Genomic DNA, 17,400 nt, shown 5'->3' with positions numbered 1-17,400 from the left:
GGTTTTCAAAAGATTGCCAAAAATCATCTTATTTTATCCTTATAATAATCCTGGGTGTTAGGTATTATTATTGTCATCCCCATTTTAAGTATCAGAAAACTAAGATTAAGCAACTTTGTCTAGAGTCATACAGCTCCTAGGTGTTCTAGGAAGGATTGTGACTGTAGGATTAACACTCTATCCACTGCACCCCCTACCTGTCTCATTGAGTAAGACAATGAACACAGTATTTGCCATCTTCCTATAATACCTTACTGTGAACTAATTAACCTTTAAAACAGTCTTCATGGAAGCTAATAAAATTCATTTTTTACTCTCTCTTAATCGAACTGGTGCTCCTTAAAGCAGTTTTAATACTGAATGCAATAGTCATCCATGTGTGTTTTTTTTTTTTTATAAAACACAGTCTATTAGGTTATGAAGAATGACTATCTTTGTCTAAGTTGCTGGGAAACAGTTTAACTTAGACTTCTAAGATAATGGGAGTATAAATCCAAGTGTTTATTTCTATCATAAAATGCAGCGAGTAGCAGAGATTGATTAGACAAATGTGTTAAATTAAACGTTCAACATCTGCTATGTACTATTCATGAATATGTGCAGCAAGAAAATATCCTTGTTTTAGGAGATTCTGGGATGTTGTCAGCTCAAATTGGTCACGATATTAAGGGAAAATCTAGGCGTGGATTACCCCAAACCATACTTCATTCCAAACTTTTCTTTTTTATGACATAGCCCCTGCTGTCTGAAATGTTCTTTTCTTTTTCACCACATTTTAAATTTTAATCTCTTTTGAGATTCTGAAATTTCATGAGATCTTACGAGAATCCATGTGGGGGGCTATTGATATCCCGTCCTCTCACTTACCCATAGTAAGTCTTCGGTCGTCACCGGCCTCCTAGGAGGAATTACCAGACAGAGCACCCGAGGTTTGCAGGAGTTGTTTATTCAGGCTCAGCTACATGGCGACTGCCCTCAACTTCCGCATCAGGGCAACTTATAGGTACACATAGCCAATCATCTTCTACAGCTCTATTCATTACCTTTTAAGGTCATACATCAAGCAAGCAGGCACTAGCCCATATACCATTACTTCCTGGCCCCCAACAAATCCAGTTCACTTTTCTAAGTCATTCTCTCTCAACTTCCTTTTTTGAACTCCTTTATGGCATTTATTTCCACTCTTCCAGGAGTTTTGAACCATATCAGAAAGTTCCTTATACAGGTATGCAGCATTTCAAACTCATTCTCAACTGACAAAGTGATTTTGCTGAAGTATAGGTATGACCATGCCACTCTCATACTCAGTAAGCTCCAATGGATCACTATTATTAACTCCGTAATTGAATATAAAGCCCTCTGTTTGGGATTAAATGATCTTCAAAACATTCCCTCTTCCTAATTTTCTAGTCTTATACTTTATTCACTTAAATATATATGGTCATCTAGAACACTGGTTTCTATTTCTATCTCTATTCCAGGTTCCTATTCCTGTTATTCTATTCTTCATGCATGATATTTGATTTCCTATCTTCATGTATTTACAAAAGCTGGAATACTCTATTTCCTCAGATCTATCTCTTAGTTTGTGCCAAGGCTTGTGCCAAATCCCATCTTCTGTATGAGGCCTTTCTTTATCCCCCAGCTACCAATAATTTCCCCTCTGAGATTAATTTCCATCTAATCTATTTATATCTATTTTTTCTTTTTGTTTTTGATGTTTTCTCTCACATTAGAATGTGAGCTCTTTGAAAACAGGTACTAGTTTTGCCTTTCTACATCTTTAGAACTTAGCAAAGTTCCTGGTGCATAGTAATTGCAAATAAATATTTGTGAAGTTTCAGTCAAAGATAGATATGTAGATAGATAAACAGATGGTTAGCGACCGGTATATACACACAAACATACGCATGTGGAAATGTAACCTCACTTGCACCTAAGCTGGTGTGTTTTTCCATTGTGGTACTTATGTGAGGGGAAACATGACCCCCAAGAGATGGAAAAAATGTAATGTCTGATATCAAAAGCAACTGACCTGGAAAACAGATCAAAGAAAAATAATTTAAGAATCAATGGACTCTGGCACTACTCTCAGAGGCTCTGGAGCGGGGTGTCTGTGGGGGCTGTCCATGGCGCTCAACAGGAACCACTCAGAGAGCAGAGTGATTGTCAACAATGCAGAGAATATTCTAATGATCTACGATCATGTGGAGCTCTCCTTCAGTGACATGGATCACATGACAGATGCCTTCAAAGGAACCAAGAAAGGCAGCTTCTATTTGACTCCTTACAGAGTTATTTTTCTGTCCAAGGGAAAGGACTCCATGCAGTCATTCGTGATGCCATTTTACCTAACGAAAGACTATGAGATCAAGCAGCCTGTGTTTGGTGCAAATTACATCAGAGGAACAGTGAAGGCTGAAGCAGGAGGTGGCTGGTAAGGATCAGCTGTGTATAGATTGACCTTTGCATCAGAGGGCGCCATTGAGTTTGGACAGCGAATGCTACAGGTGGCTGCCCAAGCTTCCAGAGGTGAAGTCCCCAATGGAGCTTATGGGTACTCCTACATGCCCAATGGAGCCTATGCTTTTCCTATGCCAGCTGCCAATGGAATGTACCCAAACCCTCCAAGCTATCCCTATGCACCACCTCCACCTGAGTTTTATCCAGGACCCCCGATGATGGATGGGGCCATAGGGTACATGCAGCCCCCCCCACCTCCATATCCTGGACCTATGGAGCCACCTGTTGGCGGCCCTGATGTACCATCTACTCCTGCAGCTGAAGCAAAAGCTGCTGAAGCTGCTGCCAGCGCCTACTACAACCCTGTCAATCCCCATAATGTCTACATGCCCACAGACCAGCTTCCACCACCTCCATACTATCCCCCAGAAGACAAGAAGACCCAATAGATGCACCTGCAGTCTCCTCATCACTCATGTGCTCCCTTATTCCCCCAGAGCTGAGTTTGGAGTTGGTGAGGAGGCTTTTGTCAGAGCTGGCCTTTCCTCTAGGCCTGTGTGTAGTTAGCAGTAATAGGCATGGAGAGAAGGGGGGTAACCTGGGAAAGTTCCAGCTGTCCTAGAGACATTGACACCTCTCTTCAGCCTTTGTCAGTGGGACCTTGCACTTGAGTCGCCATTTCCATTTTACTCCTATTGCATTAACACAGCTTCCCATAAAGGAGAGGACTGTTCCTGATCAGCTCCTCAGCTTCTACCCAGCACTCTTTATTTTTCAATTCATTTTGGACTATACTTGTAGCTCCTTCTAGCCTAGATCAGCAGAGGTATCTCTGGCTCCCAGAGCTGGGAAGGTGGCTTGAACTCATCCCCCACTCCCCTTCCAGGACCTGCCTACATTCTGTCACCACCCTAATCTCCAGCTGTGAAGTCTAGTCTGGGTTTACAGTGTGACCATAAGATTGGGTGGTGGCATGCTCTTGAGAGTCCACATCTTTTCCATTCCATCCCTTTTGGGGTGTCACACCTGTTCATACTCCTACTATCTTTCCTTTTATATCCCCACCACTTTGTTACAGTTTTTGATCGTGAGCCTGCAATGCATAAGATTGGTGAAGAGAGAATAAAGGGAAGACCATTCAGCTGGGGAGAAAAGATAGAAATGATTGCTTTGCTTTGCTCCCTTGTATTCCTAACTCATGCTTTTGGAAGGTATTGAGGCTCCATCTTGTGCACAGAGGGGTTGCCTAGACCTGGAGCTGAAGATTGCATGTCTTATCTCACCCTCTTTAGGGCTCCTCGCTAGGTGGAAATAAGGTGTACCTGGGACCCATTGTTCCATGAACCTTGGGGCCTGGCTTAGTCCTGAGTAAAAAGGCGTTTGATGTCAGTCCCAAATCAGTTCTCATCTCTTCCTTTAAGTTTCATGCCTGATTGCTGACTCTACCCTGGATGCACTAATTTCCTTTGGTTTCCTCTTGGACTGGCCAGATTATTATTTAAAAGAGAACTCCCTATTTACTTGAACAAAAATCCAGTTAATATATTAATGCGAAATAAACCCTGTCACACCTTGATTTGTTTGCCAAAACTATGATGTAGTAAAGATGAAGTAGCTTGAAAAAAAAAAAAAAGAATCAATGGACTCAAGTGCTGCACATGGTTTCAAGATGACAGTAGCTGGACCCCCAAATGAGAGGTGAAGGTGAAGGCCTCCAACCCCTGGTCCAAGGGGTAGAGCCTGAGAGCCAATGTGGAAAGCAGCCCTGCAGCCCTGTCTCTGGCTCCAGTGAGCAGCTGAAAGATTATTTCTGCCTCCCCCTCCCCCTTAACTGACTAAAACATATAACCTGTGAAAAATGGGGTGGAGATCTACATCATCCACCAAGAGTGGAAAGTTCATGAATGCCACTGATCAGGCTCAAAAAGAAGCCTGGAAGAGGCAATTAAAAAAGAATAAGAAACACTGAGTGATGGTATGTACTACAGTACTAAAGATGAAGGATCCCAAACAGATTATTCGGGACATGGAAAAATTTCATGAGATGGAGTTCAATCCACTACAGCAGCCACATCTAAGTGAAAAGATGTTAAAGATAAGTGAAAAAAACTTCATGAAACTTTTGAGCTCATTTTCCAACTCGATGAAAAGGAAAATTCAGATATCTACAAGGAACTTTGAAAGTTACAGGTATAATATGAGCAGAAGAGGGCCCAGCTCAGTCAGTACTTTGATGCTGTAAACAATGCTCAGCATGTTGAAGTGGAAAACATTCCATTGTCAGATATGTCTCCTGCTTCTTCTAATATCTTGATCAAAGACCTCCATTCCCTGGTGTATAGCCACCCTCTATTCTCAAAAAAATCTCTGCCTATGGACCTCCCACCAGAATAATTTCTATTCTTCCTCTTCTTGGACATGGTGTTCTTCATTTGCCTCCTGAAAGAAAGCCTCCCCGTCCACCCTCTGTGCCACCTACTCCCCAAATTCTACAGATGTATGGCTGTAAAATGGGCTTTGCACTAGAACTTGCCCCTCATCTGCAAGAGGAGGATATTTTATATACTCCAGAAATTGCTCATAGAGGTCATGATGACAATGCTACCAGAACCAGCGAAGATGAAGGTTATCCTGAAGACATGGACCAAGATAAGCATGATAACAGAAGTGATGACACTGACAGCTCAGATGCTAACAGTAAAGGAGAGGAATTCATGCGTCAAGATGATGAGGACAGAGAGAACAATGAGGACAAAAAGGTAGGTCTCAGTGTATGCTTTGCTGATGTTCCTGGAAAAGAAGGAAAGAAAAAGAAAAACATGGAGGAATTAACATGTCTGTAAGCTATGATGATTAGAATGTCAGGTCAGAAAATTTCTAAACAGGGGCAAGAAGTGGGCGAAATTTCAGAGGATGAGGAGAAAGAGGATTCTGATAACTTTGAGTCAGATGATATAGCACAGAAGCAGCACAAATAATAATCTCTTCCTGATGGTATATCATCATCTCCTGCTCACCAAAAACAGCAACCATCTCCACAGTCTGTTCCTCCTGCTCAAATACAGGAACCTCCCATGCCAGGACCACCCCCTCTTGGACCACCACCTGCTCCGCCATTATGACTACCTGGGCCACACACTGGCCTCCCTCCTGGTTAGGGGGACCAAGCCACCAGTCTGAGGGGTAATCACTCTTACTTTAACCTGCTTGGATCTGGATTTCAGTCTAGGGTGAAGGTCCTGGGGTGTGTGTCCAGCTTGCTAGAGCTTGTGGAGACCTCAGCAAGGGCTCCAAAATAATACCTCTAGTAGCTAAGAAAACCCCAATGTTTGGGACAGAAGCTCCCCTGTCTGGTAGCAGAGACCTACTGGGGCAAAAAGCCCAAAAGTCAAGGAATTGAGTGACAAAATGCCCAGGCAAAGGAAACAAAGCAAACAGAAGAACCCAACATTAGACTCCTATTGTGGGGACAAAAAGGAGCAAAGCATGGAACAGGAGGAAGATGGTGAAGTCAGAACTCCTTGACCAAAAACACCAAAGGAAAATATGAGCTGGATGCAGACAATAGAGGACCTTAAGAAGCAAATAAGTGAAGTGGAGGAAAAATTGGGAAGAGAAATGAGAGCAATGCAAGAAAATTATGAAATGAGAGTCAACAGCCTGACTGAGGAAAATAAAACCTTAAAATAACAGACTAAATCAAATTGCAAAAGAGGCCCAAAAAGGCAATGATGAGAAGAATGCCTTAAAAAGCCAAATTTGTCAGATGGAAAAACAAACCCAAAAGCTCAATTAGGAGAATCATTGTTTCAGAATTAGATTGGAGCAAATGGAAGCTAATGACTTTATGAGGAATCAAGATGCTATTAAACAGATCCAAACAAATGAAAGAATAGAAGGCAGTGTGAAATAGATGGAAAATAGATCCAGGAGAAATAATTTAAAAATTATCGGACTACCTGAAAGCCATGATCAAAGAAAGAACCGAGAAATCATCCTCCAAGAAATTCTCAAGGAAAACTGACCTGATGTTTTAGAATCAGAGGGAAAAATACATGTTGAAATAATCCATGCATCACATCCTGAAAAAGATCCCAAATAGAAAACTCCTAGGAATATTACATCCAGGTTCCGAAATTCCCAGGTCAAGGAGAGAATATTAAAAACAGCCAGGAAGAAAAAATTTGAATATTGTGGAAATACAATCAGGATAACCCAGGATCTGGCAGCTTCTACACTGAGGGATAGAAGGGCCTGGAATATGATATTCCAGAGGGCAAAGGAGCTGGGATTAAAACCAAGAACCACCTACCCAGCAAAACTGAGTATCTTGTTTCAGGGGGAAATCTGGTCATTCAGTGGAATAGAGGACTTTCAAGCATTCTTGCTGAAAAATCCAGAGTTGAATAGAAAATTTGACATTCAGATACAAGAAGATGGTAAACAGGGAAAAGAAACCATAAGGAACTTACCAAAGTGGAACTATATAACATTCGTACATGGAAAAATTATCATTGTAACTGATGAAAGTTTTCTCAGTATGAAAATTGTTGAAGGGAATATATATATATATATATATATATATATATATATGTATGTATATGTGTGTGTATGTATGTATGTATATACTACATATGATTATTTTTTATATGTCTATATCAGAGGGCATACGGGAGTATGAATACATATGTGAATGTGTGTACATATGTTTACAGGTAGTCATAGATAGAGGGCACAGGAACAATTTGATAGGAAGGGTTGATACTTAAAATGTGAAATTAAGAGCTGAGAGAGGAATATAATGAGAGTAGATGGATAGAGACAGAATGGGGTAAACTATCTCATAAAAGAGGCAAGGGAAAATGGTTATAATGGAGGGGAAGAATAGAAAGGCAAAAGGGAATGAGTCAACATTATTTTCATTGAATTTGGCTTGGGGAGGAATGAAATACACACTAAATAGGGTATCTCACCCTACAGGAGAGTAGGGGGGAAGGGGATGAGAGGGGGGATGATGGAATGGAGGCCAGGCTGGGGAGGAGGGAAGTTGGAAGCATCCACTTTTGAAAAGGGATGGGATCAAAGTAGTGAATAGAACTAGTGGGAAGTGGGATAGAAGGGAGGGAAATATAGTCAGTATTTTACAGTATATCAACTATGTTAATGTTTTGCATAAGCTACACATGTACAACCTATACTGAACTGCTTATTTTTCCAGTAAGGGCAGGTGACAAGGGAGGAAGAGAATGAATCTGGAATTCAAAGTTTTAAAATCAAATTTTTAAATATCTGTGTGTGTCTGTGTGTATATGTTTATGTATGTATATATATATATGCTATTAATAATACTATTTTACATGTAATTGGTAAATAAGATATACAGGCACTGGGGCATAGAGGTCCACTATGCCCTACTGGAAAAGTCAAAGGGGGTATGAGAGAAGATATGGAAGAGAGTAGAATGGAGGAGGGGATATACTGTGGGACTGCTATTTTGGTGCAGTGGGTAGGGGAAAAACGAGGAGAAAATGTGTAACTCAAAATCTGGGGAAATGAATGATGTAAATCAGAAGTTAATAAAGCATTTGAAAAATGAAATTAAATTAAAATTTAAAATGAAATAAAAATTAAATAAATAAAGTTCAACTGAAATATCACCTCCTTCAGGAAATTTTTCCAGATAACCAGATTTCTTCTGTGAATGTTATTTTTCCTTCTTGGAAATTGTGGTAACGAAGTCTGTCTTTTGGACTTTAATTCCAACTTATGTATTATGAGGCACACTTGACCTGTGATTTCATTGCTGTTGGGAACCGGTCTAACCTATGGAACTCATAGTCTGTGTAAAATCATTAATTTTTTATAATTTTTCAATTTTCCCAAAATTAATTAATTTGTTTTTATTTTTTTAATTTATTAATTTGTTTGTTTCCTTTTAGTTTACAGGATTCAATTCCACAATTCCTTGAATATCACATTTTGTCCCTCTCCCTTCCCTCCCCCCCCCCATGGCGGCTTATAGTCAAGTATAGGATCTGTAAATACTTTCACATTATACATTGGTCAGGTTATAAGGACAGATTGTACTGGCTGGAATGAAAAATGGTAAAGAGGACATAAAACCAAATAAGAGAACGAAAAAGATCAGGTATTTTGCTTCCACCTGGATATAAACTTAGTTCTTTCTCTGGATGCACATTTTTCTCTCCATCATGAGTCTTTTGGGATTGACTTATATCACTGCACTGCTGAGAAGAATCCAGTCTATCAAAGTTGGTCATCATACATATGTTGTGTCTGTAACTGTGTACAAATTTCTCCTGGTTCTACTCTTCTCACTCAGCATCAGTTCTTTTAAGCTTCTCCAGGTCAATATGAAGACTGCCTGCTCCTCGTTTCTTATAGCACAATAGTATAATTTGTTTTTATTTTTCAACCTTAACTTCCATAAGTTTTAAATTGCCTCCCCCTCTATTCCCTCTTCCCTCCCCAAGATGGCTTGCAATCTGATATGGGCTCTACAAATATCTTCATATTAAACACATTTTCACATTAGTCATGTTTCAAGGAAGAATTATAACAAATGGGAAAAACATGAGAAAGAAAAATAAAAATAAAAAAATAAAACATTTTGCTTCATTCTGCATTCTGACTGTAATTATTTCTCTGGATATGGATGATATTTTTCATCATGTGTCCTTTGGAATTGTTTTAGGTCTTTGCGTTGCTGAAAAGGCCTAAGTCTATCAAAATCAGTCCTCGAGCATTGTGGTTTTTACTATGTATAATGTTCTCCTGGTTCTGTTCCTTTCACTCAGTTATTAGTTCATATAAGTCTTTTCAGGTTTCATGAAAGTCCCCCTGTTCATCATTTCTTATAGAACAGTAGTATTTCATTACATTCATATACCACAACTTGTTTAGCCATTCCCCAACTGATGAGCATCCCCTCAATTTCCAGTTCTTGACCACCAAAAAAAGAACTGCTATAAATATTTTTGTACATGTGCATCCTTTTCCCATTATTATGATCTCTGGGGATACAGTACTAGAAACAGTATTGCTGGGTCAGAGGGTATGCACATTTTTATAGCCCTTTGGCCATAGGTCCAATTTGCTCTCCAGAATGGTTGGATCAGTTCACAGCTCCACCAGCAATGAATTAATGTTCCAACTTTCCTTCATCTTCTGCAACATTTATGGTTTTCCTGTTTTGCCATGTTAGTTAATCTGATAGGTGTGATGTGGTACCACAGAGTTGTTTTAATTTTCATCTCTCTAATAAGTAGTGATTTAGAATATTTTTAATATGACTATAGAATTTCCTCTATAAACCACCTGTTCATATTATTTGTTCATTTGCAGAATGACTTGTATTCTTGTAAATTTGATTCAATTCTCTATATATTTTAGAAATGAGGTCTTTATCAGAGACACTGGCTGTAAAAAAAAACAATTTCCCAGTTTTCTGCTTCCTTCCTAATCTTGGTTGCATTGGCTGTGTTTGTGCAAAAACAAATTAAACAGGCTTATAGTATCAGCCTTTATACATTGATTGTGTACCCATTTGGACTTTATTCTGGTATATTGTGTTTGATGGTGATCTATGCCTGTTTTCTGTCATACTATTTTCCAGGTTTCCCAGGAGTTGTTGTCAAACAGTGAGTTCTTATCCCAGAAGCTGGAATCTTTAGGTTTATCAAACAGTAGATTGCTATAATCATTGACTACTGTGTCTTTGGTACCTAACCTATTCCACTGATCTACTCATCTATTTCTTAGGCAGTACCAATCGGTTTTGATGATTTCTGCTTTATAATACAATTTAAGATCTGGTATGACTAGGCCACATTCCCTAGCATTTATTATCATTAATTCATTTTATATTCTGGAACTTTTGTTCTTCCAGATGAATTTTGATATGATTTTTTCTAGCTCTAAAAATTGTTTTTGGTAGTTTGCTATGACACCGAATAAGTAAATTAATTGAAGTAGAATTATAATTTTTATTACATTAACTGAACCCACCAATGAACAACTCATGTTTTTTCCAATTATTTAGATATGACTTTATTTGTGTGAAAAGTGTTTTGTATGGATGACTAGGTGGTCCAGTGAATAGAGCACTGACCCTGGAGTCAGGAGGACCCGAGTTCAAATCCAGCCTCAGACACTTAATACTTCCTACCCAGGTGACCTTGGGCAAGTCACTTAACCCTAGTTGACCTGGTTCCCCCCCCCCTCCAAAAAGAAAAAAAAAGCATTTTTTAAAATTGTGTTCATATGGTTCCTGGGTTTTTGTTGGCAGGTAGGCTCCCAAATATTTTATATTGTCTACAGTAACTTTAAATGGAATTTCTCTATCTCTTGCTTTTCAGCTCTGTTAGTGATATATAGAAATGCAGATGATTTATGTGGGTTTATTTTGTATCCTGCAACTTTGATAAAGTTGTTTATTATTTTAAGTATTTTTTTACTTGATTCTCTAGGATTCTCTAAATATATAATCATATTTTCTGCAAAGAGCAATAACTTAGTTTCTTCTTTGCCTAATCTAATTCCTTCAATTTATTTCTTTTCTCTTATTGCTAAATCTAACATTTTTAGTTCCATATTGAATAATAGCAGTGATAATGGACATCTTTTTCTCGCCCCCAAACTTATTGGAAACACATGTAGCTTATCTGCACTACGTATAATGCTTGCTGATGGTTTTAGGTAGATGCTACTTATCATTTTAAAGAAGGCATCATTTATTTCTACCCTCTCCTGTGATTTCAATAGAAATGGCTGTTGTATTTTTTCTTAAGTTATTTCTGCATCTATTTAAATTATCATATGGTTTCTGTTAGTTTTGTTGTTGATATGAACAATTATGCTGACAGTTTTCTAGTATTGAGCCAATCCTGCATTTGTGTTATAAATCCTATCCGATAAAAGTTTGTTATTCTCATGATAAGTTGCTATAATCTTTTTCCTACTATCCTACTTAAAATTTTTGGACCCATGTTCATTAGGGAAATTGGTCTATAGTTTTCTTTCTCTGATTTGGCTCTTCCTGGTTTAGATATCAATACTATATTTGTATCATAAAAAAAGAATTTGGTAGGACTCTTTCGCCAATCTTCCCAGGTAGTCTAGAGAGTATTGAAATTAATTCTTCTTTACATGTTTGATAGAATTCACTTGTAAATACATCTGACACTGGAGATTTTTTCCTAGGGAGTTTATTGGTGGCTTGTTCAATTTCTTTTCTGAGATGGGGTTATTTAAGTATCCATTTCCCTAAGACTGTCAAATTTATGAACATATGAAAGGGCAAAGTAATTCTTAATTGTTGTTTTAATTTCCTCTTCATTAGAGATGAAATCACCCTTCTCATTTTTGACACTGGCAATTTGGTTTTCTTTCTTTTTTAAAAATCAGATTGGCCAAAAGTTTATCATTTGTATTTTTTTTCCATAAAACCAATTCTTAGCTTTATTTATTAGTTCAGTAATTTTCTTAATTGCAATTTTATTCATCTCTCCTTTGGTTTTCAGTATTTCTAATTTGGTATTTAATTGGGGGTTTCAATTTATTCTTTTTTCTAGCTTTTTCATTTGCATGCCCAATTCATTGATCTCCTCTTTCTCAATCTTATTCATGTAAGAATTCAGAGATATAAAACTTCCCCTAAGACACTTTCACTGTATTACATAAGTTTTGGTATGTTGTCTCATTATTATAATTTTCTTGATTGAAGTTATTGTTTGTTTCCGTGATTTGTTGGTTGACATGCTCATTCTTTAGAATTAGTTTATTTTCCAATTATTTTTTAGTCTAGCTTTCAATGGCCCTTTATTACATACAATTTTTATTGCATCATAGTCTGAAAATAATGCATTTTATATTTCTGCCTATCTGCACTAGATTATGAGATTTTTATGCCGTAGCACATGGTCACTTTTTGTATATGTTCCATGTCCTGATGAGAAAAAAGGCATATTTCTTTCTATCTTTATTGAATTTTCTCCAGAAATCTATCATATTTAACTTTTATAAAATTCTATTCGCCTCCTTACCTTTTTTTGTTTAATTTGTGGTTAGATTTATCTAGTTCTCAGAGGAGAAGGTTGAGTTCCCCCACTCACATAGTTTTACTCTCTATTTCTTCCTGTAACTCTCTTAATTTCTCCTCTAAGAATTTGGATGCTAAACCATTTAGTGCATATATCTTTATTAATGATTTTTTCTATAGTGACTTTTAGCATGATATACTTTCCTTCCTTAACTCTTTTAATTAAAACTATTTTTGCTTTGTCTTTGAGATAAGGATTGTGACCCATGTTTTTTTTCTTTTTACTTTAGCAGAAATATAATATATTCTACTCCAGCCTTTCACCTTTACCCTGTATCCTCCTGTTTCAAATGTGTTTCTTTTAAACAACGTATTATAGGATTATGTTTTTAATCCATTCTACTATACACCTCATTTTATGGGAGAGTTCAGCCCATTCACATTTGTAGTTATGATTACTATCCATGTCTTTCCTTCTATCCTGTCTACCCAACTGTTTATGCTTTTATTTGTCCCATCTCCCTTCCCTTCTTAAAAATTGTTTTTTTTTACAACCACCTCCTTTAATCTCCCCTCCCTTCTTTCAGTCCCCCTTGACTTTTCTTTCTCTTTTCCCTTACTAACCTTTCCCTTCTAATCATCCCCTCCATTTCATTTACCCTTTCCCCTCCTATTGCTGGTAGGGTAAATTAGATTTCTATACATAACTGAGCATGCTATTCCTTCCTTGAAACAAATCTGATGAGAGTAAAGCTCAAACAATATTCATCTCCTTTTCTTCTTTCCCTCTACTGTAATATGTTTTTGTGCTTCCTCATGTGACATAATTTTACACTTTTCTGCCTCCTCCTTTCCTCTTCTCCCATTACAATACCTTTCTAACCCTTAATTAAGTTTTTTTTATCATCACATCAGTTAATATATACCCATACCCTCTATGTATGTATATCCCTTTTAAATGTCATAATATCCAATTCTCAAGATTAACAAGTATTATCCTCCCATATAGGGATATAAACAGTTTGCCTTTATTGAATAACAAGTTTTTTTCTCTTTTTTTCCTGTTTATATTTTTATATCTTGTTTAGTCTTATGTTTGAAGATTAAATTTTTCTTTGAGTTCTGAGCTTTTCATCAGGAAGGTCTGGAAATCCCTTATTTCATTGAATATCCATCTCCTTTCCTGAAAGAGTATGCTCAGTTGTGCTGAATAATTGATTTTTGTTGTAGTCTAAGCTCCTTTGCCTTATGGAATATCATATTCAAAACTCTATGATATTTTAAAGAAGAAACTGCAAAGTCCTTTGTGATCCTGACTGTAGTTTTGCAATATTTAAATTGTTTTTTCTGGCTACTTGCAATATTTTACCTTGACTTTATAATTCTGGGATTTCAATATTCCTTGGCACTTTCAGTTTGAGATCATTTTCAGGAGGTGATCAGTGGATTCTTTCGATGGCTATTTTACCCTCTGGTTCTAGGACCTCAGGGCACTTTACTTTGATGATTTCTTGGAAGATACTGTCCGAGCTCTTTTTCCATAGTGGCTTTCTGGTAGACCAATAATTCTTATATTATCTCACCTGAATCTATTTTTTCCAGGTCAGTTGTTTTTCCAACGAGATAGTTTATGTTTTCTTCTATTTTTTCATTCTTTAGATTTTGTTTGACTCATTCTTGATGTTTCATAGAGTCATTAGCTTCTACCTGCCCAATTCTAATATTTAACAAATTGTTTTCTTGTGTTAGCTTTTTTTTATCTCCTTTTCCATTTGACCAAATTTATTTTTTATGGCTTTGCTCTCTTTAATTATTTTTTTCCATTTTGTCAGCTATATTTTAAAAATAATTGTTCAATTTTTCTTCTACCTTTCTAATTTGACTGTTAAAATCCTTCTTGTGCTCTTCCAAGAATACGTTTTGGACTTCAGAGGAGTTCATATTTGCTTTTAAGATTTCAGATGTGGGAATAGTGTCAATGCTGTCCTCTTCTGAATTCATATTTTGACCTTCCTGTCCCCATAGTAAAAAAAAAAAGTATGGTCTTTGGTTTTCCAATTATTTTTTTTGCCATTGTGATTGCCTTTTCCCTAGCTTTTAAATTGAATCTCTGCTTCTGGGACACAGGGGACTCTGTCCCATGCTTCTTGTGCTGGGAGCTAGAGGCCTGGTTACTGCCTTTGTGATATGATTCTGTCCGTGAGAAGCTACATAACGCTGCAACTTACCTGATGCTGAGCTGGAGCTGACTGGTGTATGCCAAGGTTGAGGCCAGGTGAAGTCTTACTACATTTTCCTTGTGTTTCATTGAAGTTCATGGTGTGATGTGTGGGGGAGGGATGGTCTGACTGTCAGAGGTCTCCTTCTCCCATAAGCTGTGCTACAGCACAGATAGACTCAGTGGCTGGTGGATAGCTAACCACACTGGTGTCTGCCAATCCCCTTGACTGTAGAAAGGCATACCTGGTGTTGGCACTTGTTAATGAATTTTGCATATGTAAACTAAGAATTCATGTTTATGGTTAGGTCAAGATATTATATAATAGGTGGGTGGTAATGCAAATAAGATTTCTGTTGCTTTGAAATATAACTAAACCTAAATCATAGGTTGGGTTGTCCTAGACAGGTCTTATAAGACTACAAATTAATCTGGCTAAAATGGCATTGTGAAAGCAAGGATTCACCTGAAATCTCCCACCAATTCCTTCAGGTACCTCTAAAAAGTGATGTAATAGTTATGGTATTTGAAGATCTTCCATTCCCCTTGAACTTGCTGATGTAGAAGTGGAAGGAGTCAGTCAAGAGGAATTGGAAGCCAAGCTAGGGTCAGTGTGGTGACTGAAAGCATGACAGCAGCAGCAGTGGCAGCAGCGGTGGTGGCAGCACCAACTCCCTTTCTTTTTTTTTTTTTTTGTTTGAGGCAGCCAGAATTCCTGCTAAGGATTCCTGCTGAGGACTGCCAGTGACAGGAACTTCAGGGGGCTGGAGCTGTTGAGAGAGTGCTGCATGGACTCTGAGCAGTTGCCATGAATGAGGAGAGGAGGATCTTTGCCAGTTCTGTTTTGAAGCCTTGAGAATGTGAGTTTTTACTGCATTAACTATATGTGCTAACTCTATAGCTACTGTGATGGCTTTGACTTTCTGGTTTTAGGACTCAGTTTTCCGGTATTTGAATAAATGTTCTAGCTTTGTCCCTCATGTAGAGAGCCTGTTATATTTTTTGATTAATAACCATATCAGCATATTTATAGTTACCGTTGGCATTGTGAATATTGCATGGTTGGTACAAGTCTTGTGCTAGGCTAGATCATTCAAGAACCAATTTATATATTTTGCAATTAGTAAAAATTGTTTATTTGTTTTTTCTTAGCTGTCTCTTTCTTCTGTTTGTGATTATTGTTCTTATTGTTAATGATGACTGGGAACGCTGATGGTCTTTGGTCTTATCTTATATTCTACTATTTTGCTAAAGCTATTCATTATTTCCATTATTTTTTATAGAGTCTCTGGGGTTTCATAAATAAATCATTGTTTCATCTTCAAATAGGGAGATTTCAACATTTTATTTACCTATGTATATTCCCTTAATTTCATTTGCTTGCCACACCCATATCAATCAATAAATCAATAAACATTTACTAAGTGCCTGCCAAATGTCAAGCATTGTGTTAAGTAATGATTATACAAAAAGTTCCTTCCCTTAAGAAGTTTACAATCTCATGGAGTGGGGGGGGGGCAATATGCAAAACGAATTCTATACAGGATAAATAGGAAATAATGAAAAAATGAAGATCACTGGAATTAAGAGAGTTTAAGAAAGCCTTCCCATAAAAAAGATTTTAGTTTAGACTTAAAGGAAGCCTGCTAACACATCTAAAATTATGTTGGAAACTAATCATAGAGTGACACTAAATCCTCCAATTTAACCCCACCTCTTTTTTTGTGGAAAGTACAATAACACACCATCTTGAGATACCTATTGCCAGTATCCTGGGGGAGGTAATCTATCCAATTTTAACTTTTTACTCAATGTTGGGACTGAGTTTTCCTTATTGATAGGTGAGTGACAACTCACCTAACCTAGTCCTATTCAATAAGTAATTTCTTATACTTTAATCTTATGAACCTTATTCACCAAATATGACTCATTAGTTCTTTCTTTCCTCCTCAACTTTATGTAAAACATACCACCAAGAAGGGAAATTACATAGCCCACATATGAGAATCTATCATGTATACAAAGTGCTTTATAACCATAGGAAATTATTCAAATGAAAGCTAGTATTATAATACCAAAGATATTTTCAGTTTAACCCCATAGAAAGTTATATACATTTCTTTTGTAAGTGGTGAAAAGGCATCTATGAATTTCCAGAACTCACTGTACATCTAATCACCACATTGTAGTTACTAAAATGCCTTGAAACATAATATAAAAGTCCATGAGCTAATTGGTTCATGATGAAAACTTGGACTGCTACACAGAACAACTGACCTAATTGACAAAGCAAGTATTTGTGATGGAACTCAACTACAAACAATTAGGGAATGGGAGTGAAAGATAGAATGGGAGAATGCACTTATAAAAATTAATTTCATGTATCTCATTTATACTCATTTTATCATTGTGATCAATTAATTGCAGGGTTTTGTTGCTTTGTGTGCATTTGTGTATGTGTTATGTTCTTGTTGCTGCTATTGCTGTTTTTACAAATGGGTGCTGTGCAGGAAAAAGGAGTTAGGTAAACCAAGACATACAAGAAAGTCTGCAAAAATCTGAAGAACTTCAGAAGGAACTATGATGTTACGTTCTCAAAAAAAAAAAAAGGATATGTCACTTTCCACTTTTCTCTTTTCAAATGCTTTCCAAAAGAAAG

At 37.1% G+C, this 17,400-nt stretch overlaps 2 pseudogenes; both read left to right on the top strand.

Annotated features, from left to right (window-relative positions):
• The first annotated feature begins 2,457 nt into the window (after positions 1 to 2,457).
• Positions 2,458 to 3,092, top strand: LOC138175196 (WW domain-binding protein 2 pseudogene; annotated as a pseudogene).
• Positions 3,093 to 4,321: 1,229 nt separating this feature from the next.
• On the top strand, positions 4,322 to 5,585 carry LOC138174681 (WW domain-binding protein 11 pseudogene; annotated as a pseudogene).
• The last annotated feature ends 11,815 nt before the right edge of the window (positions 5,586 to 17,400 follow it).

The sequence above is a fragment of the Petaurus breviceps genome, unplaced genomic scaffold (genome assembly GCF_028583685.1).
Source record: "Petaurus breviceps papuanus isolate PSGF00001 unplaced genomic scaffold, PetGlider_PUasm1.0 76, whole genome shotgun sequence".
Lineage (NCBI taxonomy): Eukaryota > Metazoa > Chordata > Mammalia > Diprotodontia > Petauridae > Petaurus > Petaurus breviceps.
The sequence above is the reverse complement of the archived record's forward strand: the minus strand, read 5'-3'. Positions and strand labels throughout refer to the sequence as shown.